At 46.1% G+C, this 14,909-nt stretch overlaps 1 protein-coding gene across 3 annotated transcripts in view; it reads right to left on the reverse strand.

Annotated features, from left to right (window-relative positions):
* SLC6A9 (solute carrier family 6 member 9) overlaps positions 1–12,382 on the reverse strand; it is a 148,217-nt gene extending 135,835 nt beyond the window's left edge. Inside the window, exon 1 of one of the 3 annotated variants that reach the window (XM_029617918.1) lies at positions 11,107–11,223. The gene's annotated coding sequence lies outside the window, so the exon portion shown is untranslated. Of the gene's footprint in view, positions 1–11,106; positions 11,230–12,314 lie in introns of those variants that run through there. The other 2 variants (XM_029617915.1, XM_029617914.1) reach the window with 2 other exon arrangements.
* Positions 12,383–14,909: the final 2,527 nt, after the last annotated feature.

A 14,909-nucleotide genomic window follows, 5' to 3' on the forward strand; every position in this document is an offset into this window, starting at 1 on the left:
TATCAGCACTAGTAGATCAGGGGAAGTCCAGACAAGGCCTAGCAGACTGGGGCAGAGTCTGCACCTGAAACCCTATGTGATGAGGCTTAAGGATCTAAAGAAAAGGAGAGACGGCATGGAGAGAGGACATGACAGGGACATTCAAATAACTGAAAAGTATTAATAATATACAACAGACAAACAATTTCCACGGGAAAGGAAGGGATCAGAATATGCAGCTGAAAAGCGATAGAACTGGGAGTGAAATTAGGAAATCTTTCTTCATGGAAAGGGCAGTAGGAGAATGAAACGGCTCTCAGAGAAAGTGATGGCAGCCAAAACCAGAATCCATCCTGGATCCTCTAACCCTCTCCATCCCCATCCTCTCTCTCTCTCTCCCAGTCCAGGTTGTGTCTCCCTCTCCCCAACCCCCCTCACCCCTATACTCAATCTTCCCTTCCCTAATCTCCTCTGTTGAATCCACAGCCCTTCTCTGCCCCTGCATCCCGGACCAGCAGGAGGACCAGCTCTCCATACTGCGACGACCTCCTCTGCTGCGTGGGGCCAGTCTGGCAGCCTGAGCTGCAAGATCTACAGGAATATGCCACGAGATTGGCTTCACATGCCAGAGGCGGCCAATGCGGCATTAAGTGCTGCTTCTCCAGCCGACCAGAAGGCAGAGAGGGACAGGAGAGAGGAACAGAGAACATCAGGGAAGGGAAGTCTGAGATAGGATCAGGGATCGGAGGGAGAGAGGGAGGGAGGGAGATGACATGAAGTCCTGCGAGTCTGGCCACACACTATTTGGGGACAACTCTGAACAAGAAGCAGCCAGGGACACTGCTCCCAAATCAGGGACTGTGTCCCCCAAATGTCAGTCATAGGTGGGCAAATATCCGACAGGTCTGTCTCCAGCCTCACATAGTGATAGCATAAAACATAGGGATGTGCATGCATTTAAATGAAATAGAAAATGGCAATGAAATTGTCTATTTTGTCTTGTTTCGGGAACACAATGAAACAAAAAATAAAAAAAGATGAAATTTTGTAAAAATTAGTATTTTGTGTTAATGAAAATGTTACCAATAAGTTAAAAAGTGTAAATTGGGGAGCAGTTTGTCAGCTAGAGGTCTGGTTCTGCATTCCCATTGGCTGTCTCCTTAGTTACTTGATTGTATTGCCAAGGTTGCAAGGAGGTGTTAAGGGGGGTGGGGTGGGGGGAGGAGGAGGATGGGCAGTGCCTGGTAACAAAAGTAAACAAACAAGGGATGTAATAATATCATTAAGTTCTAGTCAGCAAAAGCAGGTAATGCAAATGCATATTTACAATTTGCCAATCCCTTTGTATTTTAGGAAAGGGGACATGGAATTTTGGGATATGCAAACTTTGAATTCCCCTGGTGTGAGTCTGTGTGTTTGGGTGGAGGGGGCGATTGGTGAGAGGGGAAGTGACTGGGGTGAATGATTGGGTTGACAGGTTCCCTATCCTCATCTACTTTAATGCCTAACAATGCAACATAACAAATTTAGTATTTCTATTACAATGTGCCTACCCCAAAGAGTTTACAATTGCAGCTTGAGCAAAGGGCTGGAAACTGCCTCACTGAAGCCTGCATATCATGGACTGGGTGTACTGAGCATTTCCCCCACAGACACGACCCCTTGGATCATGTGCTCCCAAAAGGTTCACTGAGACCTGGAATCAGGATTTCTAAGGTGGCAGCTCTGGCCTCTAAAATCACCAAACTGCCAGCAGAGTCCTAGCTAGAGGAACTGAAAAATGGTTCAAATGATCTGAGTCCATGGCAAAAGAAAAACCAATGTCTTTTGTTTTCTGCATCCTTCTTATTGCACAGTCGGCTGTTCTAGGAGCAGCCTCGCTGGTGAAGAAACAAGCAAACCAGTCACAGAGGTCAAAAAGATCAGAGCGCACGGGTTAGCTGGAAGCCCATGCAGTCTCCATCCAGGGGTGGCGCTGCCCGGGTATTGCTGGCCTGCAAGCCCCAGTGATAATAATGACCAGCTCCCTTGTACTGGCAGTGCTCCGGCTTCACCACCCACAACCACACTCTGAGGAATCCCCAGGCCACTGCCCCCTGCAGCCTGGCTTCCTCCTCTGCTTCGCACAGACCTTTGCTAACCCCGGCCTCGTTCACCCTTCTCTTGAGTTTGTTAACTTTTCTCACATATAGATTAGTTGCCTTAGTAATTGCTCCTTTTAGTTTGTCCCAGTGTTGTTCCACCTCTCTCATTTTCTCCCAATCTTCTAGTTCTCCCTCCAGGAATGTCCCCTATTTCAACAAAGTCCGTATTTTTGAAATGCAAAACTCAGGTCTTCATGTGACTTCGCTGTGTCCTATTTGTGATATCAAATGATACTGTTTGATGATCACTGGTGCTGAGGTGGGCACCCACCCGGACATTAGAGACATTATCCCCGTTAGTGAGCACTAGGTCGAGTATAGCTCCCTCCCTCGTGGTTCTATTACCATTTGTTTGAACAGAGTCTCTTGCACGCATCCACTATCTCTCTACTTCTGGTAAATTCTGCAGAAAGGATTCTCCAGCCCACATCAATCAACACTTATCCCTTCTTTCCCACCTTTTCGATGTCTTCAACCAGATCTCTGTCCAGTTCTTCCATCTGAGTTGAAGGCCTGTAAACCACTCCAGTAAAAATGGATGCACCATCATCTTTTTGTAGGACGGCCCATAATGCTTCTTCTCCACTCCACATTCCTTGCAGTTCAGTTGCTTGAATGTTGTTTCTGACATAAAGAGCTACTCCTCCCCCTTTCCTATCCTTCCTTAACAAGTTATAGCCCGGTATGGCCGTATCCCAGTCTCCGAGCCAGCAACAACGTCCAAGTCCGCCTCCACCATTAGGTCTGGGATTTCTTTTCTCTAGAGATTTTGAGGATACCAGATAAAGCATTTTACCTGCCTTAGTAACCCTGAAACACTTTACCAAGTGCTCTCAGGAATTCCCAAAGTCTTATCTGTTAGAAGACAATCCAGATGTAGTGGGTCAGAGAAAACAAATTTGTTTCTCTGAGAAGTAACTAAACATTTGCATTGGAATTAAGGAAAAAACTTGCACCAATGTCGAGCACGTTTTATTTAAAGGAAAGAAATTGCTTCCTACCACCCCGAGTGGAAAATCTGGATCTTTTGGATCCCAGCAAAGAAGCTCTAGATTGGAAATATTTATAGAAAACCAGATCCTCATCCTTCTGTAGAGAAAAAGAAAGTAAGAGTGGATCTAGCTGGAAAATCATCTATAGAGGGGGGTAGTATAGTTTAGAAAGAACTGGTACTTTATTTCATCAAAAGATAACACTTCACGTAGATATTTTTTAAGTAATTCCATGGGTGATGATAACCTAGAAATAGGAAAATTTTAAAAAAGCAAGTTAGAAGATCTCAAATTATTCTCTAATTTTTCTGACTGGTTGTGGATAACAAAAGAAAAGCAAGAAGCTTGAACAATCATCATTTGAGAACTGAACTCCATCACAGTTCCCTCCACCCCACAGAGCGTACTCTCCTGCTCTTCCATCTCAGATCTAACTTGAGAGGAAAATGCATGTATCTGGGAGACTGACTGAGGTAAGTTTTTATCTAACTCAGCAACCAATCTCCACTCATCCAAGAGAGTCACTTTAACAGGCTCCTGGAACGGGACTCCTACTGAACTCTCCATCTGAGCATCCACACCTGAAGGAGCGTCCTTCCGAAGAGCCTCTACGGCATTGGTCATTGCCTGTTGTGGATGCATGGAGCCTGAAGCTGTGTTCAAGGTATTACTAGGAGATACATAACCTTCACTAAATGACACAGCAACAGAATATTACTTTCATATTTCCCGATGCCGCACTCGAAAAGGAAGGCAAAGATTCGTGAGGCTCTTACCTCAACTCCTGATATTTCCTCGAGACAACCACGAATTGAGGAGGTATTCCGTTTCATGCAGCAGACACCGGAGAGCGAGGCCGCTGGTGTCGGTGACGGAGAGCGGCCGCCCGACGCCTTGACCAAGGAGGCGTCACTCAGCCCCGGAGCGCCAACAGTTCCATCCCTGTCCTACAAGCCTCTGGTTGAAGAGGGAATGGAACAGCAAAAAACAGCGTCGTGGGCATTACCATCTGATAGCCTTGATGTCGCCCAGAGAAGGGATGGGGAAATTCCATCGACTTTGGAGAGCCCGTTAAATCAGGGCTCCAGGGACAACAATGGCGAAACACGACAAATGGAAGTGGGCAAGGATGGCCTAATGCAGCAAGGAGTTAAGGAGCCTGAGATGCAGGTGGTGTTACCTCCGATGGAAATGCCGGATAAAATAACTCTTGCTGAAGTCTGGAAGGCATTGACAAAGATGAGTACGGCGATAACAATTTAACAAGGGCTGTAAAACGCAATATGGAGGGAACACAAATTTTGGAAAACAAAGTTCAAGTGGTTGACAAATCTTTGAACAAAATGGAAATAGAAATTAAGGATATAAAAGAAGTACAAACTAACTTAATAAAATCAGAGAATATGGTAATGAAGAGGATGGATTTCTTAGAAAATGAGATGAGAAGAAATAATCTCAGATTTTTGAACTTTCTGAAGACAAAATGGGCGAACCCAAAAGATCTTTTGAAAAGTTATTTAATTAATATTTTGGACTTTTCAGAAACAAATATTCCAGAGATTTCCAAGATTTATTATCTTCCTGGAAAGGAAATAAATTTGCAGCAAGAGGAACAGGATAATATTGCCTTTGACAATCTTTCTGATTTTTTTGGAAAAGTCCTATGAAGCTAAAATTGAGCTAAGAGCTACTTTGCTTGTGACTTTTATACAGGCTACGGACAGAGATAATATATTGAGAAAGTCTTTCAGGAAACATTTACAGCTTTTTTTTATGGAGCCCAAATGAGAGTCTTTCCGGACATTACTAAAAAAATACAGGAGAAAAGAAAAGTATTTCTTTCGATGAAAAATTAGGTGCTTTCTAGAGGTGCCAAATTTCATCTAAGGTTTCCTTGTAGGTGTATTTTAATACACCAACATGATAGATATATTTTTTCAGACCCAGAACAGCTTCGTGTATACTTAGACTCACACTCCTAAATAAGCTGCATAAGGTGTTGGTTAATGTAATTATCTGCTGCGTGACATGGTGTTAGTCTTATTATTATGATGAATATATTTTTCCTATGATTCCACTTAGTATTTGGTTCTCCCATTATTCTTACAATATTGTATTTAAACTAATTCTTATAAAATATGTTACTGCAAGCTGTATTTCAATCATTTTCTGTTAACATTGTTTTCAATGTATTTGAAATTGAAACTTCAATAAAAAAAAAAAAAAAAAGACACAGCAACAAGTAGAGAAGGTGGCTGGTTTCCCCCAAGACTTACTGAGAACCCACAATAGAACTCTCATTATTCAAGTCTCTACTGGATGACTCACCCACACGAAAAACGTGGTCATCCATGGGGCCCCAGATCACTAGGAGCTGGAAGGGTTGACCATGCTTTGGTTTTTCTCTTCCTTTCCATTTTCGACACCTAGCGGCTCGCCTCTTTGGTGCACAGCTTTGGCAGCATCCCAGCGGCTGGGCGCCACAGGGTCCTGTCATTTGTAGCTGGTGAGAGGGAGCAGTGGGACAATGTTAGCCTGGCCCAAAATAAGGGAGGGAGGAAATCGTTGGCTTTCACAATCAAACCAAAGGTAGAGCAAACTGATTCCAAAGCTATACTATGTGTGATATGAAGGAATCGTAATCATGTTGGACCTATCTTTAATTAACAAAAGCAATTAAAAATATCCAATAATTTTAATAACCAAAATACAATGAAATCACATGTAGAAAACATTATCAACTTTACACAAGCATCTATAAGAACATAACTCGTATGCATTCATACACACACTCACCAACAATCTGTCTGACTAATATGTCACAAACAATTCACATATCACACAAAATACAAAGTAACCTGAATTGTACTTAAATGTGTTAGAGAACACAATGTTTCATTTATATTTATCAAACAATGTTTCACAGTTGTGAGCTTCTTTGGGATACACGCTGCTCATTTGTCATATACATTGTTACATTGCTCTAAAAGTGAAACATTGTTTGATAAATTATAAATGAAACATTGTGTTCTCTAACACATTTATGTACAATTCAGGTTACTTTGTATTTTGTGTGATATCACACTCCTGCCAAACCCTGATCGATATCTCATCCACCCTCAACTTCACACAAATAGTTAACAATGCAACACATAAGGCAGGCCACACACTTGACCTCATCTTCACGAATGATAAATTTGCCGCAAACCCCTCTATAACCTGCTCACCAGTACCATGGTCAGACCACTATCTTTTACAATGCCAAGCAACACTTCACACAATCCACAAAGCCAAAAAAAAACAAAAACTCCACCCTCTTCAAATATAGACCACCATTTCCACTTGACCTACTGCAGGAAGAACTAGAGAAACAACTGAAAAACATAGATCTCTCAAATATCAACAATGCTTCTCAATCATGGCTACAAATAACAACAGATGTAGCCAATAACATAAACCCTGAAAGAATAAAGAAATCCGATAATAAAAAAGAAAACATAAACCCATGGTTCAACAAACAACTGAAAGACATCAAAGCTACCCTAAGAAAAAAAGAAAAAGAGTGGCACAAAATAAATGCACACTGACACTAGCCACACCTTGCACACTGTAAAAACATGATCAATAGAACCAAATGTGAATACTACAGCAATAAAATTAAAAAATACGCAAACAACCCAAAAACCCTACTCAGCATAGTGAAAAACCTGTCTGACAGCAACAACAATAAACACAACAAAACCAAAACCTCAGCCAAAATCTAGCAAACTTCTTCAAAAACAAAACAACCAAAATATCAGTAAGCTTAAATTATAACGCAATGACCAACATAGAGCTAATCAACAATGACACAACTACATGGTCTTCATTTGAACCTGCCTCATCCAAAGAGATTGAGTCCCTAATAAAAACTCTCAATCCAGCCTGCCATGAACTTGACAAAATACCAATGCGAACCCTAAAAGAAATACTACAAATCATCTCCCCCATAATCACAGCAATCATTAATAAATCTATGAAGGAAGGAGGAATTCCAGACAAACTAAAAATGGCCACAATCAGACCGATCATAAAAAAGAAGAACCTTGACCCAAATAACCTAAATAACTATAGACCCATTTCAAACTTACACTTTCTAGCTAAAATAGCCAAAAAGATAGTCCTCAAACAACTAAATGAACACCTGGAACAAAATAACATACTACAACCTATGCAACACGGTTTCCGAAAACATTTCAGTACAGAAACCCTACTACTAACATATCTGACACAATCCTGAGGTTTCGACATCGGACAGCGTTACATATTAATTTTACTTGACTTATCTGCAGCCTTCGACACTGTCGATCATAAAGCCCTGCTAAACCATGAGATAGCCCTGATGGACAAAACCCTAAAATGGTTTACATCCTTCCTACACAACTGATCATTTCAGGTAAACATCAACAACACTAACTCAGACTCAATTCCTCTTGAAACAGGAGTACCACAAGGTTCTGCACTATCAGCCACCCTTTTTAACATATATCTCCTCCCCTTATGCCAATTACTCACAAGCCTCAGAATCACATACCTGATGTATGCCGACGACATCCAAATAATCATTCTGGTCTCAGATAGCATAGAAAAAACCCTTAAACTGTCAGCTACATACCTAAATAAAATAAAAAACCTCCTAAATCAAATAAAGCTCCACCTTAACATTTGCAAGACTGAATACATCCTGCTTGAAAAGAAAAACACAGGAGAACACACCAGCAAAACCATGACAATAGACAACACCATCCTGCTAAAAGAAAATGTCAGAGATCTAGGCATTTGGATAGACCCTGAACTGAATCTCAAACATCACATAGCGACGAAAATTAAGGAAGGCTTCTACAAACTACTTATCCTTAAACGTTTGAAACCCCTGCTCAACCTACCTGAATTCAGAAGCATACTCCAAACCCTAATTTTTGCTACCTTCGACTACTGCTGCTAAACAATACAAAACAATTCAAAAAATCACTGAAAACATGGCTGTTTAAACAAACCTTCCAAAACGGCATTGGATAAACAACTCAGTCACACGAATCACAGCACAAAACCGAGCACTTACGTAGTAAGAAATACACACGCAATTATCAACAACTCCCTCCTGGTCCACATCACCTTGGACACATATAATAGCATCAACAGCTTAGATACCCGTGTACAACACATTCTAACAACGATATTACAACAGCATACCATAATAAGTCACTCTCCCCTTCCCTTCAGACAACATCCTCTCATAAGATCCATTTTACATGGAAAGACTAGGACCTCCATATTTCTCACAAAAATATAAATGGCACAAGATGGTCTTCTATATTGCATTGTAAATTCCACTATATTTTTATGTCTAGATCTTAATGTACATATTTCAAATGTTTAATTAGTGTTCTCATTGTTAGTAACATTACATACTGTAGAAAAAATGTTTTGTTTTCCACGTTAAGCGTTAATGAATGTAATGTGTTGTTTAAACTGTGAACCGGTGTGAAGGCATCCGCCAAACCTTGGTATATCAAAACATACAAATAAATAAATAAATAAAAAATATGTGAATTGTTTGTGACATATTATTCAGACAGATTGTTGGTGAGTGCGTGTGTATGAATGCATACAAGCTACGTTCTTATAGATGCTTGGGTAAAGTTGATAATGTTTTCTACATGTGATTTCATTGTATTTTGGTTATTAAAATTATTGGATATTTTTAATTGCTTTTGTTTATCAATTGAAGATAGGCACAATATGATCATAATAAGTTTGATTCCTTCACATCTCACAGTCTGTTGCCAACACCATGGTGAGGTCTCCTCTGACTGGCAAGCACTCCACGTCTCCAACTCTCTCCGCTCTTCCCCCTGCTCCCTCCTCTTGTGAAGCGGGACCCCCACCGCTCTTCTCCAATCCTGCAGGACCAGTCCCGTTTCCAGGGATCTATCGAACAGGTCACACAGCGGGGACCCCCCAGCACATCTCTGAGCTCTCTCAGTATCCTGGGATGAGCCTCATCAGGCCCCATGGCCTTTCCTAGCTCTTCCCTTGCATTCTCTTCTGTAAACGGAGTTTTGTCGACTCCACCCCCATCTATGGTCTTCTCATCCCAGCTATGGTCCTTCTCCAGGGTCTTCTTTAGTGAATACCAAAGTATTTGTTTAATATTTCTGCCAAGTCTTTGTCTCTCTCCGTGAATTACCTACAAATAGTGTACCACAGAGGACCCATCTTCATATGTCACATCAGGGACGTTATTCACATGTGAAGAAGGGACCTATGTCCCTTCTCTACCCATATTCGGATCCTGCCTAAAAATTGATCTTTTGGAGGCTGCTTTTAAATCTTAACCCTTCCAGGTCAGAGCCCTGTGAGTGGTAACCCGTGTTCACCTCCTCTTTGTCTTGTCTGGGCTGCCTCTCGGTGCAAGGCTGCAGAAATGGCAGAAGGCAGCTCAGGTAAGCTGTCCTGGGGTAAGAGAGGATTTGCATGGGGCTCACAGGCTCCAGCAGCCCAGTCCATCCGAAGTTTGCAACATTTTGCCATTCTTGCAAAGCTCAGATGAAATGCTGCCGCCCGGGTTTTCAGCCCTGCATTGCACTAAAGCAGTGAGGCTCCTGTGTGCGTGTTATGTGTTACTACGTTACCAATGTTCAGTCGTAAAATACCCCCAGCTCACTCCAGTGCTGCACTGGGCCTCTTACTCCCCTCCCAAGCTGTCACCTCAAGTAAATTAGGAAAGCAGGGGAAAGGTCAGGGCATGCTAATGAGCCGAGAGTCTCAGCCCTGCCAGAGAGGGGCGGGGCCTGCTCTCTTATGCTGATAAGAGCCTGCCTTCTGCTCCAGCTCAGATATGCAGAAGGCTTGTCCCAGATACCCACATGGAGTTTGCAAAGTTTCTGTAATCCGGCTCAAACTGTAGTCCTGGATGTGCCCAGCTTGATTCGGATGAATACTGAAATCAGACTCCTCCCTCCAGGATCTCAGCTGGGACTTTCTCTTCCGAATGGGACCCGATTCTAACCAGAACCCTTCGCAGGTTCCGAAGGGGGTTTGAAAGTGACCAGAAGCAGCTTCTCAAGCCTTCATGTGAACGACACCCAAAAGAACTCCTCTCACCCAGCGCCGAAAAGCTTGGAGGTGCAGAGTCAAACCTGTGCAAGAGCCACCAGAGTAAGACGTAACCTCCAGCGCAAAGAAGGAAACCATCAGCGATGCACATTTCCCAGAGCTGGAAGGGAGAATCAAAGACTTCCCCCAAAAGAACCGGCAGTGGGAAGGAAATCTGGATCTCGGGTTTTGCAAACCCTAGAACTTCACTTGCAACAACAGAGAGAGAGGAGGGTCCCGCGGTCATTAAAACATCAAAGACATTCATTTCATTTCTCAGCTGAAACCTCCTAAGCAAACCTTTCAGTTCGTTTTGTTTCTCCTAAATGGTTTTAGCGCGCAGAAGCAAAAGACCCCCCCCCCAATAAAAAAAAAGTAAGCGAAATGGAGAAAGGTTTTCCCCATGCGGACACCCAGGCCCTCCCAGAAAGCGCTCAAGTGGCCCCCGGGCGCTCCTGGATCCGAGGGGCGGGGAATGTGCGACGAGGGAGGGGCAGTAGTGGGAGCGGGCGGGGCTGCTGCGCGCGGCGTCCCCGCCCCCAATCATCCAAGCCCCGCCCCTCCCACATGGCTCGGAAACTCGCGGGCAGCCCGGCCGGCCGGCTCCGTGCCTCGGGGAGCGGAGCTGCAGATCCCGGCCCCGGCCGTGCACGGGCAGCGCGCTCCCGCGGGGCCCCCTGCAGGGAAAGTTCCGAGCCGCCCTCCCCTGGCCCCAGCCTGGCGCGCCTTGAATGCGACGGGGCCAGTTTTTCCTGTACAGACGGGAAAGCGAGTGGAGCCCGTGAAAAAGCTCTGGCGGGGGCTGCGATCCCTCCTGCCCGCGTGATCGCGTTGGCCCTCTCCCGCCGCCTTACCGTGCCGCTTCCCGGGCTCTGTTTTGTTGGTCCCCGTCGTGCAGAGCTGTCACTGAGGTTACTTAAAGCCCAAGTTGCATCAGCCTGATAGCGGGAGGTAGCTGCCAGGGCCCGGCCCTCTCCGCCTCCCCCCCCCCCCCAGCTCCTCCTCCGGCTGAGAGCTGCTCACTGTAATGGAGGGGGAGGGAGAGGACAGCGGGAGACTCCTCCTTCCTGCCTGCTCTCCTAAGCCCTTGGAATTGCATCTTGCAAACGAAGAAATCCACCGAGCTCGTGAAATAACTTCGGGTTTCAGCGCCTCGTAAGAGGTCACAAACCCCAAGCCGGCGGAGGGCGATGGGCGGCAGTGCCCTTCAGGTCAGCCCTGTCCTCTTCTGGGATGTGACAGAGGGGCTGGAAGGGGGGATGAGACCTACAGCATGGAAAAAGATTTAATGCAAACATGGCCAGGCCTGCAAGTTTGTAAAGAGATCGGCCTCGGGCCTGGTCACTGGTGAGGTCCAGTCCAGTCGAGCAGGTGACGTCCCTGTCCCCAGAGGCCTCGGTGCACCCCAGGTCGAGCCCGTGAGATCTGACAAAGAAATGGCCCAAGAATTTGCCATTCTTAATAAAGAGGTTTATTCCAAAACATTTTTGTTATAATTTCCACTTTGCCGAAGTAACGTTGTGGTAGCTGGGGACTTGGTGGAGGTGACAGGGCTGAAAGTGACTCTCTGCTGAAATGCTAAAGCCGCCCTGGGTGACCAGAGGTGCCTAACCGGGCCGCCTGCTTTCGGCCACCCCTGTGGTTCACAGTTTACTTGGGATGGGTCCCTGGGGTGGAAGAAAATGGCGGAGGAGCAGGTAGAGGACCAGCGGGGCAGGGGCGGGGGGGCAGTTAGCCATGCAAACACCCCCCCCCCCCCGCCGCACCCTTGCGGGGTAGCACAGATGAGCGGGGGCCGGAGTAGGATTGTGTTGCCTCTGCAGGAGGAGGGCATTACCTTCAGCTTGGTTATCACAGGCCCGAGTCCCCGGACCACCAATAAGGGCTGGCGGGGCAGGCGAGAGAAGATGAAGGAGGAATGATGCGGTAAAGAAAGAAATGGCAGGGGCAGTACAGCGCGGCTGCCCCGGGTCCCAGACGTCCTGCCCGGCGCGGCTCGGTGGTGGGGGGGGGGGTCACAAGGTGAATAATGGTGACTTGGTGATAGTGAGAATAACAATACCAGCACACGGTAAACGTCTCCTCTGCGTTATAAAAGAGATCCGAAGCTGCGGCCTGATTTCTCCAGCGATGGTGCTGCCGTGCACCCTAAAGTCGGAGGTTATATGTGCGGGTTAATAACAAAGGGCGTGGCCTCGGGCTGGGGGGAGGGGGCGTGAACGTGCCAGGCTGATGCTGGAGAAGAGCGCGTGGGGCTGTGATCGGCCTGGCTCTACCCAGCCAGTCCATGCTTTCCACATTACTCAGGAGAAGCTGCCTGCCCAGTGAAGGATCGGGATCCTCTGACTCATAGGATCCAGATGATGGAGGGGGGGGGGGGGTTAACACGAGTTACCCCTCCCTGCGCACACACAGCAGCGAGGGAGTCCCCTCAGTACCGGCGCTGCTCAAGCACCCCCTGCTGCCATGGAGCTGGCCCCTATCTCTGAATCTTGGTGACGTGGAATGAGGGCCAGGATTTCTGCTAAAGTCTAGTCCTGGCTTTCTTTCTTTTCCTCTTGTGTTGCGATAAATGTGTCCTCCTCACTATCATCCCGACTCTTGAATTTACTGCTTGCGGTGGAGAAAACTTCTGTGCGTGGATTTGATGAAAAGGAAGCGATGGCTGAGGCAGACTGCCCCTCCCTCTCTGAATGAGCTCCATATACCGCCACCCTTTATAATAGGAAGGGAGCACTGACGGCAGGAAAAGACCAAACCGTCCCTCCAGGCTGCCCAGCAGGTTTCCTAGGGCAGTATCTGGCCCTCCCTGCAGGTTACCCCCAAGCTTTATATGTTAACAAAGCAACATTTTTACAGGGGGAGCTGACTTCCTGAAAATGCAGACAGCGCTGCCTGACCTGCTTTGCTTTTGCACTTGGCTGTACAAGCAGTCCTGCATTTTTTCCCTTATGTCTGTGTGTGAGTGGCCCAGATCGTAAAAGTCGGGGCCCAGGTTGGTTGATGTCTGAGTCCAATTCCCCTCCCCCGCCATCAAAGCAGAGAGCGATGTTACAGTTGCATCAAAAGCATCAAGGGTTAAGGGTAGTTATCCCCATGCCTTCTGATAAGGGCAGTAACCAAGCAGGTTACCCCATGCAGCCTTTTCTCCAGTCCCATCCTCCAGTCTTCAGGGATCCACAGTATTTATCCCCTGCCCCTTTGAGTTCTTTCACTGATCTCTTCTTCACCTCCTCCTCTGGAAGGGCGTTCCAGGCATCCACCACCTTCTTCGTGAAGAAATAGTTCCTGATGTTGGTTCTAAGTTTCATTTCATGATCCCTAGTTCTACTGTTTCCTTTCCAGAGTTTGTAATCCAGCCAGTGACTGAATATGGGCCTGATAATGATCAGAGTTACCCGCTTGCCCATGTTTATAGACAGGAAATTGGTTAGGCTCTCTACTGTCATTGTACTTTTTATTTTTGGGGTGAAATATTTAGTTATCAAAGTCGCAGGAGATTAAAACACTGAGTGAAAGGTGCATATTATCAAATTCCAAATCTTGCCAGGAGAGAGATCTGCAGGACTTTTGGGCGTGCTCTGCCCACTCCTTACATCTGGCCCATGGTTACGCTGCCATTTCTAGGAAGAGCTGACTGTGTAACTCTGAGCAGAGAGGGGAACCCACGGCATGAGTACCAGATGCTGATTTGCCTGGTGGCTGGGAAGCACAGCTCACACCTGAGAAGTCGTAGTGCTACATTTGTACCCGAGAGCTCGAGCTCCCACTCTCTCACCATGGCAGGGAGCGCTGAATAAACCCAGAGTTTGCAGGTCTGCGACTTCGTGCTGTGTGCGCCACCTAGGGATTGTCTGAGTGAAGTGCAGGTCACCCGCAGTGATCCAGTAGGATGGATGCAGTGTATGATTTGCTTTTATTGATCACAGGCAGTGATTCGCTTTGCAGTCTGACCTGGAGCACAGGTTTTCCCTACTCCTGAATCAGATGCCCTTGCTATTGTGATCAGCAAAATAAAACTGTGCTCCTAAGCCGCCAGTCACCGAGCACCCCCCGGGTCTCGTCTCTGCTCAGCTTTTAGCCATTATTTTCCTGGTCGCTCTATGGCTGAAGATTAGGTGAAGGACGTGCATGGCTCCTGCAATTACAGTCAGTTGCACTTTGCCCTCTTAAATCGCACATCCCACCCAGCCTTTGATGCGCGGGACAGGGGACCTGGAAACCTATTTCTCTGAAGAGGATTTGCACGATTGCAAGGTCCAGAATGAAGGAGAGACTGTGAGAACAGCTGATCACAGAGAGGCCCGGCCTTTCTGCTCCACCGTGCATCCGACCTCCTCCGCCTTTACCCTCAGCACCACATGAAGGGGTGCATTAGACCAGTGATGCCCACCCCTCTCTTGCGGGGGCACCCAACCAGCCTGGTTTTCAGGATTGCAAGAATGAATATGCATGTGATAGATTTACACAGCCCTGGTTTCCAATGCATGCATATTCATTATGGATAGATGTGCCTCCAGGAGAGGATTGGGAATCTCTGCATTGGACACTGGTCAAGCACGACTTAATCCCAAAGCCGTGCATTCATCCGACCTCTGACACAAACCACAGAAAATACTTTTTACTGCTGGGAACATTTCCTAATGTTTCTCAAATC

The sequence above is a fragment of the Rhinatrema bivittatum genome, chromosome 10 (assembly GCF_901001135.1).
Source record: "Rhinatrema bivittatum chromosome 10, aRhiBiv1.1, whole genome shotgun sequence".
In the NCBI taxonomy this organism is placed as follows: domain Eukaryota; kingdom Metazoa; phylum Chordata; class Amphibia; order Gymnophiona; family Rhinatrematidae; genus Rhinatrema; species Rhinatrema bivittatum.